Raw genomic sequence first — 12,768 nt, forward strand, 5'->3', positions numbered from 1 at the left:
ACCCACAAGTTCTTGCCTGCCATAGGCTCTGCTTTCTGGGTACGCCAGACCCAAACCTGCAGGAAAATAAATAATGCAAAAATTGGAGAGAAGAAACTATGTAAGAAAAAAAAAAGGTAACTAATATATCCAGAAAGAGGTTTAAAAAAATAATGCATCTATGAAATCAGAATATTGCACCATTAAAAGAAGAATAATTATTCAGGGTAACGATGCTGTGCTGTAGGCTCACTGACTGTACCAGACGTCCCACTGTGGTGGAGGATGTTGACAGTGGAGAGGCTTGAGGACAGGGGGGTAAATCTCTCCATTTTCTGCTCAGTTTTGCAGTGGATCTAAAACTGCTCCAAAAAATAAAGTCTAGGGCTTCCCCGGTGGCGCAGTGGTTGAGAGTCCGCCTGCCGACGCAGGGGACGCGGGTTCATGCCCCGGTCCGGGAAGATCCCACGTGCCGCGGAGCGGCTGGGCCCGTGAGCCATGGCCGCTGAGCCTGCGCGCCCGGAGCCTGTGCTCCGCAACGGGGGAGGCCACAACAGTGAGAGGCCCGCGTACCACAATAAATAAATAAATAAATAAAGTCTACATACAAATACTAATCAAAAAAGAAATAAAGAGGTCCTTAGAAATTAAAAATGAAAACAGAAATTTAAAATCCAGTAAAAAGGTTAAAAAGTCTAGATGATATACTCCACAACCTAGAAGAACTCAACAGATTCAAATAGGAGACAAGAGGTAATTAGAGAACCAGTCCGGTCAGCTAATACCCATATAAAAGCCACTGTAGACAAAAAGAAGAGGAAGATGGAAAAAGAAGAAATGAAAGAATTAATTCAAAACCAGGTCCCAGCGCCAAGGATCTGAGTTTCCAGCTTGAAGGGGCTCTTGATGTACCCTGCACGATAGACGCAGACACCCAACCAGGCACATCTACAAGGGATTTCTGAATAAAGGCACAAAGAGAAAATCCTACAAGCTTCCAGACATGAAAAAAAAAGGAAAAAGAAAAAACACTGAAGAGTGAAGAGTACAGTAAGGACATTTTCAGACACGCAAAAGGACTCCAAAAATGTGCATTCACCTCTTTTTTTGGAAGCTATAACGGAATGGTCTCCATCAAATCGTGGGAAGAAACCAGGAAAGAGGAATCATGAGAGCCAAGAAGAGAACAAAGGGCCTGCTCAGGATGATGGGGAAGGAAGAGGCCGGGATAAAGCTGAGCAGGGAGCCTGGAGGGCAGCCAGGCACCTGGGGACGAAAGGCACACAAGAGGCTGCTTCCCAAAGACACAACTGGCTGGATACCTACGGTGTCTGCGAGAATATTTGCACACCTGTGTCAGCCTGGAGTGGAGGTGGGGGTCAAGAGTGATAAGTACCTAAACTACTAAGCAAATGCAAATACAACTCCAGAAGAAAGCAAGGCATCCTGCAAGACAGAGAAAGTGATCACAGCACACTACCTGGCTCCACCAGCAGTGTTTAGGGCTGTTGCCATGGCGTCAGCACTGCCTGCCGGTCCAGCCAATCTCACCATAGAGACAATGGGAGACAGGAAGTATAGGTCAGGATGATCAGACAGAGGTCGGCCTCCTCAACTTCTAAGCAGGGAAGTCAAAGAATCCTACGGGAAGCCGGGGTCTGGGAGGGTGGAGAGGCAGCAAGGAAGGTAGCAAGGAACTACAATACATTATACAGACATCTGCTTAGAAACATGGAGGTGAATACAGAAAAGGTCGGCTGATAAGCCTGGTTACTTCTGGGGCATTGACTCTTTAAACTATGTACATCTATCACTGATTAAAAAAACTAAATTTCCAAAGTCTGCCCTGGGTGTTGAGGGATTAGAAAGCCAGTGACCCTTCAAATGGACAGAACTTGCTTGGGAAGGCCAGAAAAGCAGAAGACGGGGCCCCACCTGGGGAGAGCAGGACACGACAGAGGCTGGCTGTGTCCACCGTGGCCCTGCAGGCCCCGCGGTGGCGAGAAGGGCCAGGACATGCCTGCAGTTAAGGAATGGCCCAACTAGGGAACAAGAAGCTGTCCTGCCTTACCCTTCCTCCACTAGGGAGACGCCATGAAGGTCTCATGCACTCCTTTATCTAGAAACACCCTGGAGCGGTCTCCAGGAGATCTACACAGTTATTCAGAGGAGCATAGCGGCATTCCAGAAAAAGCAACTTGGGTAGCACAGTCACAGACCGTGCCGGTCCATCCAGGACATCACCCAGCTCAACCTCCCAGCCCACGGGAGGACTCCTAAGCAGTGTCCTGCATCTAGTGCAGGCATCACCCTTAGGCCAGGGGAGACCTCCCACGTGCATGATGCTACCGTACAAACTCCTGAATTTAAACGTCCCTCAGTTCATAGTAGCTTTTTGGTCACGATGAGTTTCTTGGAGCAGGGAACCCTAAGATTACTATCAGATATGGGGCATAATAAAAGTCTTTAGATTAAAGGATGTTTGCAACTCATAAAAGGTTGGAAGAAGACACTCCCAGGGATGAAAGTTTCCAAAACAATAAGGAAACCAAAGGCCCAGCTGGCTGGAAAAGTGAGTACTCAGAGTCTCTCTCCTCTGAGAAGCATCTCAAGTGTGACCCAGGCTAGCTGAAGGCCCCTCCCTGTTGGCGCCCACCTGACAGGGGTCTTTAGGGTTCTCTCTTGCAGAGTGAGACACCAGAGAGCTCACAGACAGGGCCGGACAGGAGGCCACCGGGCAGTTCCAGGGGCAGCGCAAGGACAATGGAGGGTCCCAGCTGCCCACCTTGATTTCAGTTGTGGTGACAGTAACACAGTGAAGAAGGACAAAACACAGCAACCTCTTTCCGTGCCAAGTGCTTTGTGAGCCCACATTACTAGGCGAGATTGCAGCTGCTGGGGCCCGGGCCCATTGACCTGGCCCGAAAACCCAGCCGGACCTCAGGGAGAGGTAGGGCCGCCCAGCACACAGCCCTGGGACAGGGTGCAGGAGCTGCTCCCTGGGGCAAAGCCAGCCCGTCAGGACCGGCAGTCCACGTGCACTTCAGTCCCAGCTGGGCTAAGCGTCTCTGCAGACTCCAGACCCCGGGGTCCTGAAGACAGACGCCGTGTGTCCCCACCTGCCTGCACCTAGCGGTCTGCATGCAGACGCCCGGCGCCACAGCCGGTCTGAGCCCGTGCATCTCAGCCGCTGCCCACCTCTCGCTCCTGGTCACAAAGAACCAGTTTTTGACGCCTGCTCTTCCCCGTGGTCTGGTTCAAGTGGTCTGCGGCCAGGCGAGGTCTCCATCCCACCTGTCCGCCTCTGCTCATAGCATCCTACCTGTGGGCAGTTCAAACTGTCGGCTACTCAGCGGCCAGGAGAGGCTTCTCGCTCCCAGTGACTGGCGCTCAAAGCCAGTTTCAGTCAGTGCCACAAGGTTTTGTACAGCTAACGGGTGCAGAGACAAAAATACAAAAAAAGCAGAGTCTCCCTTCCGATTACTAGAGAGACCTTGCACATCCATAGGAAACAGCATAACCAAGCCAACGGGCTGCTCTGAGACAGGCTCAGTGTCACAGAAGCAGCGTCTCTGAGCCCTCCCACGTGCCACATGCCAAGGTACACACGATCCCAAAGGCACCCCACCCTCCCTACAGGGCAGCACCCCTGTGACTCTCATTTTACCAATAAGCTTAGTTAACCCGCTCACGCAGCTAGTAAATGGAAGAACCAGGTGTCCACCCGGGCAAAGCAAAAGGGAACAAGATGTCTTTTTTTTTTTTTTAAAAGACAATCAGCTTCAAGAATGTTTTCAGGCACTGCAATTTGTGACCATCAGAACAGTCTTCTAATCTCTCCCCCAATCCACATGTAAATTCAACGGTGGAGAAACAGGACCAATGTCCTAGTTTTCCCCGTGGCATCCAGTCATTACCCACCAACTTCATCCCATGCATTCCGGACAGGGATTCTCAAGCGAGACTAAGACTTAAGGGGCAGAGAAGCTCTCTCCACCTCAACACCCATCCCTTTCACAGATGGACAAAGGAGCACTTGGGCAAGCAAGGCTTCTCTCATTCTCAAGCCCACCTCTCCCACTGCACGAGCAGAAAGGGATAGCTTTTTGGCGTTGGTATATCCCCAAAGCGGAAAGTCACAAGCACTCACGTCTACCTCTGGGAGGATTTCTGATAACCCTGGGACATGGCTTTGCTTGTTGCCAGCTCAACAAACAGTCAGACCATGCCTTACATTATTAAAGAAAAGCCAGCAGCCTGGCGATTTTAAGCTTCACCTGCTTTCATCTCCTGACACTTAACAAGATCCACGGTCACCAGGAGCACGGACACTGGACGGAGACGGTGGGGGCACAGCCAGCTCCCCAGAAATGTGCCATAAAACACTAACACGAACTAAACGCCAGCCAGCGCCTGGATGGGTGTGATCAGTTACAGACACTGAAGTTAGCACACAGGAGGAGGTTAGCACACAGGAGGAAGTTAGCCTTGGAGGAGGTTCCCAGATCCCCAAAGCACCAGTTTGACAAGCCTTGCCAACCAAGTCGCTTGATTGCCCTGACGTCTTCCATAATCTCCCATACATCCACAGTTAAGCAAAAAGTAAAGACAGGTGAAATACATTCTCAACCGGCAGGAGAAGTGTTAGTTAAATTCTGAACATATGACTGATTACTTAAAAGAAAGGCATAGCAAATGTTTTCTCCTTATGGGCCCACACGATTCCACCTTGGTTTAACGGCCTGAGAAACAGACACAGGGATCACACCCCGAGCTGCAAACGCACACGCTTCTCCCTATGAAGCAGGACAGAATTCCCTGCGGTCAGTCTCACAGTTCTGAGAGGCAGGCCAGCCAACCACTGTGCACGGTTCTCTTCCCTTGTGGTTAAGAGTTGGACAGAACTCCAAGGAAATAAGTTTCTTAAATTATGTCGCCTTGAAAGCATTAGGTTTTATCAAATATACCAACCTAGAATTTCTAAAGCTGTCAGATGAAGGTGAAGGCATGGCAGGTAATCTTTGTTCGAGCAGGAGTCTGGTTTCTACACGTTGTAACGTCTTAGACCAGCCTCATCATCTAAACCAAAAGTTCATGGAATAGCTCTTAGAGTCTGGCTTTGCTCCTCTCTCCCATTTGAGGGTCAGCGGCCACAGAGATGGTCACTGTAACTGGGCCAGGGCTGCCCCAGGTTCCGATCCTGGCAGCCACCACCCTACAAGCCCTGGACGAGTAGCTGGCATGAACATGCCCATGCCCAGCTCCGCGTTCCTGGACCACAATGAATGGCATTTTGCCCAGTCCAATGCTGCCCCCAAAGCAGTGCCGACCGTGGGCAATACGCAATACATGACTTCAGCGGGACACAGCTTTTATTAAAACATGATTTTAATTACAATAAACATAACTACTGTTTCAGACTCATTAGTTCATGGGTATCAAAGTTTCCTACCAAAATAAATGTGGATTTAAGCACAGAAAGTGAGTGGACAAAAGAAGGCATTGATGATAGCCTGGTGATAGGGCAAAAATCTGGAAGGCTGGGAGCCCCGGGAATGGTAACAGAGCCTCCTGGGTTCTCCGGGTGTGTGACCGGCAAGGAGACGGGCCGTTTCTCTTTTAGAGGCAGATGCACCTGTACAGAAGGATGAACCTAACAGAGCTTAAAAAAAAAAAAAAAAAAAACCCAAAGCTTAGGCTCTGGTGATAACTCGGGCACTTGCTGGCCCCGTGACCCTGGGCATGCCAACTAATCTCATGAGCCTCAGTTTCCATGCCTGTAAAATGGGTAGCAGGAGGCTGTAGAGGATTAAAAGCAGTTAGGGTCTGAACGCGTCTCACAAAACGCGAAATGCTACAGAAGTATCCCTCGTTACAGTTCTCAATTACGCAAGCAGCTTGCTGGGTGTGTGACTCTGTCCTCAAATTCTCTTCCTGTAATCCTGGGGTTGGCCTGTGTGGTCCTTCTCTTTCAAGGGTCCTCAGTAAAACTCAAATATTATATGCAGTAATCCTAGAGTTCTGATTTTTAACCGAAAAACGCAGTCATCTACCATCATTCCTGGAAACACTTCGGTTTCAGAGCTTTTTCCCTAATAAAATACTACCGTAAAAGACACCACCATCGCCAGAAGTCAGCATTTCTTTTGCTACAGAAACCTAGATCCTATCCATTTTTCCTCCTGGAAAGAACGAAGGGAACTCTAGGTCAACTCTTGTGAAAACCGTCCAGCTTGGTGCTGTAAACCCCAGTCAACGCCTGTTGCCGTGCTAACATGTGTTCCTAGTAAAACTCAGCGAAACGTTAGAGAGAGCACCATTTCTGAAACTCGGGGGCTCCAAACGGCTGAATCAGCATTTTCAGAAACAAAGTGTCCTGGGCCTGGCCTCGCAAACAGCAGCAAAGAGAAAGTTGTGCAATAACGCGTGTTTACTCACGAGCGCTACTTGTTTGGGTCTTTTCTTCGCATCTCTTGAATGAAGCTGGGGACAACGTTTGCAAGAAAGCAGCCGAAAAGGTCCGGGCCCGAGCCAAGTCACCTGTGGCTCGCCTACGTGACCCACCGCCTCGTCAGTGCAAACGACAGAAAGTTGGCGTTTCTTCCAACCCCAAGACAAGACGAACACAATAAAAAGTGGAGAATACCCTCATTTCCATAACGCACATGCTCGAGGGCCGTCGCCAGGCAGGCGTGGGGAGAGGAGATCGCAGAGGCCGAGAGTTGCATCAGAAACTGCCTTCTGTGAACGGCACGGCTCTTATCACATTTCCCCGGCTGGCGGGCCGCTAACCCGCGCGCCCTCGACTTGGGGTTAGGCCCTGGCAGCGGGGTCACCGGCAGAACCAGAGGGAAAGATCCCAGGCCCGGGCGCGCTCCGGCTCGGGAGGGTCCGGCCCCACCGCCCAGGCGCGGGTGCACCGGGGGCTGCAGGGGCGCGCGGCGCCCACTCTCCGGGCGGCCCGGGAGCGCGGCCCTGACCGCCCGGCGACGCGGCCCCCAGCCCCGCCCCAGCCCCGGTCCGGCCCGCGAGACGCCGGCGTCGGACAGGAAGGCTCCAGCGGGCGTCGCCCGGGCTCCCCGGCTCCCAGGGGTCGCAGACGCCGCGCGCCGCGCCCGGTCCCCGCCCTCGCGCGCCGCAGACCCCGGCCCGAGGCGACGCCCTTCCGCCCGCCGCGCCCCCGCGGCGCCCGGCGTCCCCGGCCCGGGCGGCCCGCGCGCAGACAATGACGCCGGGACTGCCGCCCTCCCGCCGGCCGGCCACAAAGTAACTTGGCGCCGCGCTCGCCGCCCAACTCCGTACCTGCCGCGGCGCCGCTCCCGGCCGCCTCCGCCTGGCCGCCCGCGACCCTCGGCGCGGCCGGGGCGGCGCGGGTCCCGCGGGGCGAGGGCGGCGCGCAGGGCGGTCCCGGCCCCCGCGCGCCGCCGCCCGGGGACCGCGCGCAAACTTTGGGCTCCGCGCGGGTCTCCGCGGCCTCCGAGCGCCCAGCCCGCCGCGGCGCGCCGCTCGCGTCCCTCCCTGCCTCCTCCCGGCCTCCCCACCCCCTCGATGGGCTTTAAACCCGCCCGGCCCCGCCCGCCGCCGCCGCCGCCGCCGCCGCCGCCTCCGCCTCCGCCGCCTCCGCCTCCTCCCCCGGTCGCTTTTCCTGCTCCTCCTCCCGCCGCCGCCGCCGCCCGGACCGCTCGGGGGCGCCAGCGCGGGCGGGGCCGCGGCCTGGACGCAGGGCGGGGCGCGGGGGGCGCGGGGCCGGAGCTCCCGGAGGCCGCCGCTGCTGCCGAGGGCCGGCGCGGGGAGCTGGGGACCCGCAGCCGGGCGGGGGCGCCGGGACGCCTCGTCCCGCCCCCGGGACCCCCGGACGCGGGACCCCGACCACCCAGGCTGGGGCGTCCGCGAAACACACATCGGACCTGTCCTGGAAGGCAATTTGCAAGCGAATTCTTTGAAACTCAAGAAGGAACTGTGCGGCCTCGATCCTACGTCCCGGGCGTAGCGAGAGGACAGGACGGAGGAGAGGTGGCTGCACGGGCTGTGCCGTGGGCTGCGGTCCCTCCCGGGACCGGGAAACCTGGGGTCGAGTGTCCGCTCGCCGCCAGCCGGGTCTGGAGCCTAGACTCTCTCATAGCCACGGTTTCCCTATCTGAGTGCCAGCACCAGAGCGCGGGTGGAGTGGGAGGCCCTGCATATTTTCTTAATGCCACCGGGCCTCAAAGTCCTTATCTTTGAAATGGGCTAATAAGCCCGCCTCCGGAGTGATGTCCTGGGGGTTAAATGAGGTGTTACTTGCAACATAAAACAACTGGTAAGAAGGAACCCCTGAATTAGTGGAAACCATTGTCATTAATATGATTATTAATCTCTACTGAATCAAAATTATAATACAAATAGGATGATAATAATTATGTCTTTCTGGGGTTTGATGTTATAAAAGCAGCCGCAGTAACGGCTTACCTTTACTGAGCATGCGTTTTGTGCCCAACTTTCACTAATCCTCTTATTTAACCCTCTGAACTTGTTACTAGGAGATGCCCACTGCACAGACTAGGAAACCAAATCTCCCAGAGGTTAGATAACTTGCCGCCGGTCAAGTAACTGGTAAGTGCAGAATAAGGATTCTGCCAAAACCCTTTAGGGCACTTTTTATAGCTCTTGTTTTTCCCACCTTTGGCCTGATTTATCCATGAAAGTTCATCCTTTCTTGTAACTGAAATAAGCCTCCAGAAAATATCTCCCCATTGGTCCAAGTTCAGAAAACCCCAAGGATGAAAATCTAGAGGGAATAATGGGAAGGAGCTTAGTTTCTGGAAGAACCAAACTGAGCACAAAGACTCCTGTTGTAGACAAAGGATCCAGAGCAAATTAAAGAAGAGTAAGAAAGAGTTGGGCCACTTCTCGAAAGTTGTATGAGCTTTGACTCTTTACAGCTTTGCCAAAGGCTCCAATGAGCAAGGAGAGCCTGCACCAGCCGGAAAGGCTGATACTCAGCGGGCTTTAACAGATACTTGAAAAGCACTTTATGCATAGACATTTTTTCCTGAATCATTTGTAGGTAAGTTCCACACCCTATTATAACCCCTTACCCCTGTATATTTTGATATGTCTTTCCTACGAGTAGGGATGTTATCTTACATAATCACAGTACAGTTACCAAATTCGTAGCTTTATATTGATAAAATATGTGTATCTATTCTTGGTCCATATTCCAGTTTTGCCAGTTGGTCTGACCATGTCTTTTATAGTATTTCTTTCCCCTCCATCCCAAGAACCTCCACTGTAGGGTCAGGTATCATATTTAGCTGTCTGAAAACGTATGGGTTTTCAAACATTACTCTTCACTGAGAAGGGATGAAAATAAATGTCCTCAAGTGTTTTCATGGTGACAGCAACCCCCAGAATTCCTAGGACAGGCCCTCATTCCCCACATTTCCCAGCTCCGCGTAGACCTTGCATGGTCCTTCTGGGCAGGGCCCACTCAGCGCCACTACGTGATCCAAGTTCATGAACTTGTCACTCTGGTTATGGCTGTAGAAGCTGCAGCTGTCCCCTGTGTGGCGACCCGGGCCAGCCGGTCCCGTGGGCAGACTGCAGCTTAGTGCCTTCTCCTGCTGCAAATTCTAAACGCCCCCGGGGCCGCGTGCTCCTGTTCGGTAGGATGGAAGCCGCCACCGTACGGTACAGCCACGTGGGATGCCCATTACCCTGGAGAACCAGCCACGCGGTGTGGCTTTGGGCTCAAGAGCTTCACTTGAGGGAAATGCACTGGTAGCAGTTAGGCGTCAGGACAGAAAACGGGATTTCGTGATCATGAGGAGTTCAATTATCCAAGGATGTGCTGGAGGCTCCTTCAGCTGGAAGTAGAGAATTTGATAGACTAATTATAATTAGGAAGGAATTGATTAATACCTTCTCCCCTGTTGGCTGTGGGCATGGGACAAGGATAACCAGGTGCCATCCCAGCAGGGGCAGTGCCTGGCGCTCAGTGGGCGCTCTGGGGGAATGTCATCCGTCGCTGGGAAGCCAAATCCTGCAGGTGAATGCATCAGCAGAGCAAATGAATGGAGGACACGAATGCTGCGCCCTGGGGCCCGGGCTCCGGCTCAAACATTGCCAACGGCCTTGATGAAGGAAAAGAGAATGAGGCGAATGGCACCCTGACAGTGAAATGCTCTGGCCAGAGTGGCCCGGCCTCACTCCCGCTCCTGTGGGGGGAGGCCAGGCCTATGGCCCCACTGGACACAGGCGGGTGCACCAGGCAGGGAGTGCTGGAAACCGGTGGTCAGCGGTAAGGACTGGTGGGGGCGGGACCCACCTGCAGTCAGAATAAGAAATACAGGCTGCCCCTGGCATACAGAGGTGGGGAGCCTGGCAGCATTCCAGGAAGACTTCCTAGAGGCAGCAGTGCCCCAGCGAGTCCCGGAGTATCCAAGATGGTCAGTTCCACAAAGAGGGACCCAAAGAAAAGGCCTCTCAGATGGAGGGAGACTTCCGGGCCCTACCAGAGCCAAGAAGGAACTTACCAAGTAGTTGCATTTCATCATAAAATACCAGGCCAGAGCAAACGAGGGCGTCAGGGGGCTTGACGAGACACCAGGATGCAAAGGTAAGAAGGGACTTCATCATGCTCTGGCGTTTCTGCTTTATCCCAAAGGTGGTGGGAGGGTCTGATCTGTCTGTTTGGGGTCCACCGGCACAGTTTCCCCCCATGTGGAACTGTCCATAGTCCCCCAATACCCACACCCTTCTTTGGCCCCTACACAGCAATTGATGACACTTGGCCCAAGGTGTGTGTTTGCTGGTGGGTGGAAGGACGGGCCAGCCAGATGTCTGCACCTAGGATCCGCAGGGGGTCTGGCCCCAGAGACCAGGTGAGGAACAACTGACTGCTCCAGGCTTAGTCTGTGAAGGGAGAGGCTGAAAGTCAGCCCCAGACAGACACCCTCTTTCTCCTGTCTCCCTGAGCCTGGGCTCCTGTACCTCTTGTGTCAAATTTCCATGAAACCCATTTTCCTTATGATGTCTTAATATAGAAAACTCTCCTTTTCCTGAGGAAGCTTGAATCAGATGACTTTACAACCAGGTAGTCACCTGAAGGATGTTTCTTAAGTCTGGTTTTTATTGAGATTCAATTTGCCTTCAGAAAAATTCGTATTTTGCAGCGTTTTGTAAAGGTATACGGTTGTGTTACCATGACATCGGTGAAGATGTAGAACAATTTCATCTCCCGCAAAGGTTCCCTCGTGCCCCTTCCCCACACCCAGAAGCCACTGAGCTGCTTTCTGTCCTAACGATTTGCCTTTTCAAGATGGTCACGTGAATGGAATCACACAGTATGCAGCCTTTGGATTCATCCATGTCGATCCGTGAACCAACAGCTTGTTCCTTTTCAATGTTCCTCAATTTGTTCATCCATTCACTAGCTGATGGACATTTGGGCTAGTCCCAGTTTGGGACAATTATGAATAAAAAGGCTATGTGGGTTTTTCTGGGAACGTAAGTAGGAGCGAGATCTCGGGGTCAAATGAAATGTGTTTAAGTTTGTAAGAAATTGACAGGCTGTTTTCAAAGTGACTGTGCCATTTGCATCTGCACCAAAAAACATGTGTTTCAGTTGTTCTGTGTCTTGATCAGCACTTGGTGTTGTCAGCCTTTTTAATTTTAGCCATCCTGACTGGTGTGTAATGATGTCTCATTCTGATTTTAATTCACGTTTTCCTCACGGCAGATAACATGGAGCACTTCTTCATGTGCTTACTTGCTATACATTTACATTCTTTTCTGAAGTACAGATCTCTGGCCCATTTTTTTTTTTACAGTTTGTTTTCTTATCATTGAGTTCTGAGCATTCTTTATATATTCTGCATACCTGGACTTTAGCAGATATGTGTTTTGCAAATATATTCTCCCAGACTTTTTCATTTTTTAACAGTATCTTTCAAAGAACAGAAGTTTTTCATTTTTTGGGTAAAAGTTATCAATTTATCCTTTTGCATTTTTTTTGTATCCCATCTAAGAAATTCTTCCCTAACCCAGGGTTGCAACAAGTTTCTCCTATGTTTTCTCCTAGAAGTTTTACAGTTTTTAAGCTTTAAGTTTTATGAGTTAGTTTTTATAGATGACGGGAGGTGCGGGTCAAGGTTTTGTTTTGTTTTGCATACAGATGTCTACCTGCTCCACTGGGTGACTTGCAAGACTTGGAGGATCCCAGCTGTGTCCTGGCTCCACCTGGCTTCACTGTGGTGCCAGGAGACCTGCTGGGGGGCTTCTGCTGGTGGCCTGTGACGGAGAGGACAAGAGGTTCTCTTGGAGGCAGGCGTTTGAAGGCCGTGGGTGGGGCTGGAGGTTCCTGGCAGAGCGGAAGAGGAGCTGGGGAGGGAGAGGAAGTGCAGGAAACTCCCGCAGGCAGCCGAGCACGAGCTGACTGTGGTCAATGCATTTTTGGTGGGCTTGGGAGAGGAGAGAAAGGGGGTGGTCTCTACTGTGCTTAAAATGTTTAGAATAGGGTTAAAAGCCTGAATCTTTTGCCTAAAATCACAGTCTTAGCGTGCCTTGAAAACTCAGCACAGACAGCAAAAGCGGTCCCCGTTCCCAAGTGGCAGCCATTTCCGGGGCCCCCGAGCCTGGCTGCGGGCCGTGTAGGTTCCCCCCCGGGCTGCTTTGCCGCTTTGCCAAGGCCATGGCCCTGCCGCGGGGGAGAGCGCAAAGCCGCGGGTCCACCGAGCTGCCTGGGAATCCTGCTTCCATCGGTGTCTCGTGGCTGTGGAGAAAGCCGTAGATGCCCTCCCGTGAGCCACA

General features: G+C 52.6%; 1 protein-coding gene across 5 annotated transcripts in view; it reads right to left on the reverse strand.

The window, feature by feature from the left end:
* GRB10 (growth factor receptor bound protein 10) overlaps positions 1–7,472 on the reverse strand; it is a 196,770-nt gene extending 189,298 nt beyond the window's left edge. Inside the window, exons 1-2 of one of the 5 annotated variants that reach the window (XM_060020103.1) lie at positions 7,282–7,472; positions 6,645–6,720 (exon numbers count right to left, since the gene is read on the reverse strand). The gene's annotated coding sequence lies outside the window, so the exon portion shown is untranslated. Of the gene's footprint in view, positions 1–6,417; positions 6,586–6,625; positions 7,196–7,281 lie in introns of those variants that run through there. The other 4 variants (XM_060020099.1, XM_060020100.1, XM_060020102.1 and 1 more) reach the window with 4 other exon arrangements.
* Between the last annotated feature and the right edge of the window lie 5,296 nt (positions 7,473–12,768).

Source organism: Delphinus delphis, chromosome 9, assembly GCF_949987515.2.
Source record: "Delphinus delphis chromosome 9, mDelDel1.2, whole genome shotgun sequence".
Lineage (NCBI taxonomy): Eukaryota > Metazoa > Chordata > Mammalia > Artiodactyla > Delphinidae > Delphinus > Delphinus delphis.